A 4,245-nucleotide genomic window follows, 5' to 3' on the forward strand; every position below is an offset into this window, starting at 1 on the left:
ACTATAATGATAGAGAAGTTTGCAGCTCAAATATGTGTCGTTAATACACTAAAGAACAAAAATAATTAAGAAAATATGCACAAACAATATTATTCTTAAAAAGCTCTACCTGTTTCAGTATCAATTGTTCATCCAACACAAAAAAGAACCTAAAACAATTTTATTTTTTTTGAAAAGTAACAATTATTACCAATTAAACAATAAAAAACAATTATTTCCTTGTCTACAATGTTTGTGCAGAAGTATAGTCCGAGAGACCTCAGGCAGGGGCTCATGTTTGCCTTACCAATTCACACCATCATCTGCAAGATTATCCAAAATTCATATTCCTCTTTCATATAGGCATCTCATTAAAAAGCGACCTTTAAAAAGTGTCTTCTCACTTGTTTTTTTTTTCTCTTCAAAGATAACATGCTAAACATCTTCATTGACCATTGAATGTGTAAATACAATTTTCTGGCATTTTTATGTTATTTGGTAATCTCTCAGAACTAACATATTCTTATGCTAAACTGATCACTCGAAGTCCAACATCAGCAACTCTATCACACCATCTAAGTTTCAAAGACTGTAACTAATTGTAGTATCTGAAAAGTAAAAGAGCAAATTACCAAAAAAGTTCTAGTTAGTCATGCTACCATAGTTTTGAGTTTTTCCTTGCCACAAACTAAGCAGCAAACATATTGGGAATCATTTCATATGCTACCATAGTTTAGATATTGTGTTTGGTGGAGTTTTAGTTTTTGTCCCGTCTATCTTGTTTTGTTGTTCTCTTTTTCTTATTATCTATATATTTTGGGTTGGTTAGCTTGCTGCTACCAACTTCTTTTGCTTAAAAAAAAGCCTTATAAATGGCAAGGCACAATAGTCTATCATATATAAAGCATTATAAACCAATAATCTTTACTTGGCATAAATAATCAAAATAGAAAAGACAATGTTGTATAGCAAGCATGTGAAAATGGAATAAAAAAATTAGATCTAGTATATACCTTTTTTTAGCCATGACTACACCTTGTTTTGTATTATATTTAGCTTTTGCTTGTGCTACAAAAGTGTTTGATGTGAAATTGCACCAAGAAAAATGGTGTCACATTTAAGCTTTTGTTTGTGCTACAAAAGTGTTCAATTTAATTACATTCCTGTATAAACCTGCATGATCGATTTTTGAGCATGGAGTCACATTTAAGCATAAGAAAAATGAAAGAAAAAATAAAAAAATAAATAAATCAAAGGAGTCATTTATCAAGCAGTGAATGTGATAAAAAATATCAAAAAATATAATAAAATCAAAGGAGTCCTTCATTAAGCAGTTAACATAACGGAAAGGCTATATATACCCATTAAATTAAACGGCAGAAATAATCCTCCTCCTTCGATTTGCAGGGATGAACAGTGGTCAAAGGGAGATGAGTCGTTATTGACGAACAAAAAGAGTGAAGCGGATAAGGAAAAAAAAGCATCATTCAAACACAATGTTTTTTTTTTTTTTTGAATAGGCAAATATTATTAAGCTATCTCTCAATAACAATAGGTACAGGAGAAGCAAAGAACAAAAATTCAAACACAATGTGTGATCGTCATTTTGGAAAAGAGTTTTCGAAAAAGGAAGCAATGGCAAGTTCTCGATCCTTGCTGCAAAACAACTTATTGGCCGTTGATGTTAGAGCATCACCGGTGAGCAGCCCATTGCGCGAGTAATCTCTTAGTGCACATACAGTTATTGCACTATTGAAAGTTGCAATTTTTTAAAGTATTCATTAATGCATTCACTATGTGTGTTGCAATGTAGGAAACTTGAACAAAAGAGTATGATGCAAACATACCAATTATACTCTTTTCCTTCATAGTAAGGGTAAACTCCAGATGCTAGCTTTTATAACTCAATTTCTGTGAAAGGCAAAATCAAAATTACAGTAGCAACAATAAAAAAACATTGCAGTAGAAGGAATAAAAACTATTGGAGAAATCAAACACACAAAAGAATAGAAAAAAAGAAAGGCAGGAATCATGTGATTTCACACTTCATCAAAACAAAATCAAATAGTAATCGCAATAGCAAAATGAAAGCCATTAACAATGGAGAATTCCAATTATATAACACTCACACCAAAAGTATTCTTCTGTTATGTTTTTCATGAATGCACTTTCACTATTCCTTGTCTTTTGCAATAATCATTATGTCGTCCGAAATTTCCCAAACCAACGGAATCCACATTAGCAGAATGTAATGAAGCTAAGGTTTTCGCAGTGTCACGATAAACCGCCCTCCTACTTTCTGGCGCCATACCCGAACACATTCATTTAACAAAATTCATCAACAAAACAATTAACAATCATGGTTTTAAGTTGCAGCCATAATTGCAGCTGCAAACTAAAGGTTTGCAGCATAACCGTAGCTAAAAACCACAATTTAAAACCATGATGACAATCCAATCTAGCAATCGGTAATTTTAGTTGAGAAAACTAAAGAAGACATGTAAAGAGATCATGCTGGTAATTTGGGATCAATAAATACTCCATGATATAAAATTTCTAACTCAACATGAAAACACAATAAGAAGGATTGAGTATCTGTATTTATACGATCAATCAATCAAATAAACAAATCAAAATTTCCCAAATCAAAATTTTCCAGAAAACTAAAACCTAGAAAAATTATAGATTTAAAAAAATTGTACCTTTCTGTGGTGGTGGCGAAGACTGACTTTTCCGGCGATTTTGATAGAGAAAAGGGAGAAGGAGATAGAGAAATTTTTTGTGGTGGTGGCGGAGACTGACTTTTCCGACGATTTTGATTTGATACGGCCGAGCAGAGAGAGAGAGGTGGTGTGGTCGAGCAAAGAGGCGTAATGTGGCGTTGCAATGTGAAGTATACGATTATTTGGGGATGAAGATAGTGTAAGACGAAGGATGGCGAGAGGGAGGTGATTTGAGAAAGGATGATAACGACACCACTGTGAGGAGTGAGACGGCTAGGGTTTTTGTAAACTTCTTGAGTCAAATTGAAAGAACAAATTCAAAGTAAAGGACTTTTATTTTAGCATTAAATTTTGCACCGAGAATAAGGGAGAAAAGACTGGACTTTTAATAAGGAGCAAATGAAATAATGACATTAATGGTTAAATGAAGATTGGACTTTTAATAAGGAGAGAGTAGAGTTGCTGAGAGGCCAGCATTTGTGAAGAAAGAGAAAGAGGCCAACATTAAATGTGAGGAATGAGGTTGAATGTAGAGAGGAGAGAGAAAGGGAAATATGTCTGGCTTATTACATATTATAGATTATAGATGTTACTACTAATAGGTTTAAACTTGAGTGTGTGTTTTATTTAAGTATGAAATCTTTTCCAATCAAGCTATATTCCAGTCTTAGAACAAGTAAAAATGATAGTTAATGAAAATAAAATTTTGTAAGTTTTTTTAAATGGAATTTTTTGTAAGCTATGCATGATATAGAGACTGAAATGCATTTTTTTTAAATTTATTTTAGTGGTTGTAATATGTTTTATCTTCAATTAAATCACATAGGGACTGAAATGCAAATAAATAAATTATAGGGACTAAAATAAAAAATAAATATTTTATTTAAGGACAGGAACAAATTTTTGAGGACCAAAATGAAATGTAAAAAATTATAAGGACCATTTTGAAAAGAAAAAACATTGAGGGACTAAAATGATGAGTATATTACAAGGATCACAAATATATAAAAGTATTTTTAATTAAACGCTTTTTGAGATTTTTATATTAAGTTAATTTTCTATGAATTGAACTTTTTCATTACATTTTGATTTTACTACAAATATATCATTACAATGAATATATATTATTTCCTAGAAAAACACAAATAGCATTGACACATACACACATAATTATTTTTTTTTACTTAACTAACATACACAATTAAACATGGTGGTCGCATATAAGTTTTTAATTTAATAAGCAAAAAGTTTATTTGAACATATACATGACTAAAATTAAAACAAAGTAGGGAGAACTACAGTTCGATCCCCGCAACTGCGATCGGAAGAAAGTTGGAATCACTTGATATCAGAACTGATCCCTGAACCAGATTAAGCGGTCCAATGAACTAGATATTGATGGTGATAATCCAAAAAATAAAAAATTAAAACAAAGTTTATTTGAACATATATACAATCATATAAGTTTTTATTTGAACATATATACAATCATATATATTTTTTTTGTCAAATAGTATAATGTGATATTGCTACCAACTGAACT

The 4,245-nt window shown here is 31.1% G+C and overlaps 1 long non-coding RNA gene across 1 annotated transcript; it reads right to left on the reverse strand.

Annotated features, from left to right (window-relative positions):
• Nucleotides 1-994: 994 nt before the first annotated feature.
• On the reverse strand, nucleotides 995-3,126 carry LOC123890041. The gene is made up of 3 exons (XR_006802691.1): nucleotides 2,682-3,126; nucleotides 1,827-1,890; nucleotides 995-1,152 (listed from the first exon to the last, which is right to left on the reverse strand). It is a non-coding gene; the product is annotated as an uncharacterized LOC123890041 (long non-coding RNA).
• Between the last annotated feature and the right edge of the window lie 1,119 nt (nucleotides 3,127-4,245).

The sequence above is a fragment of the Trifolium pratense genome, linkage group LG6, assembly GCF_020283565.1.
Source record: "Trifolium pratense cultivar HEN17-A07 linkage group LG6, ARS_RC_1.1, whole genome shotgun sequence".
NCBI classification, from domain to species: Eukaryota; Viridiplantae; Streptophyta; class Magnoliopsida; order Fabales; family Fabaceae; genus Trifolium; species Trifolium pratense.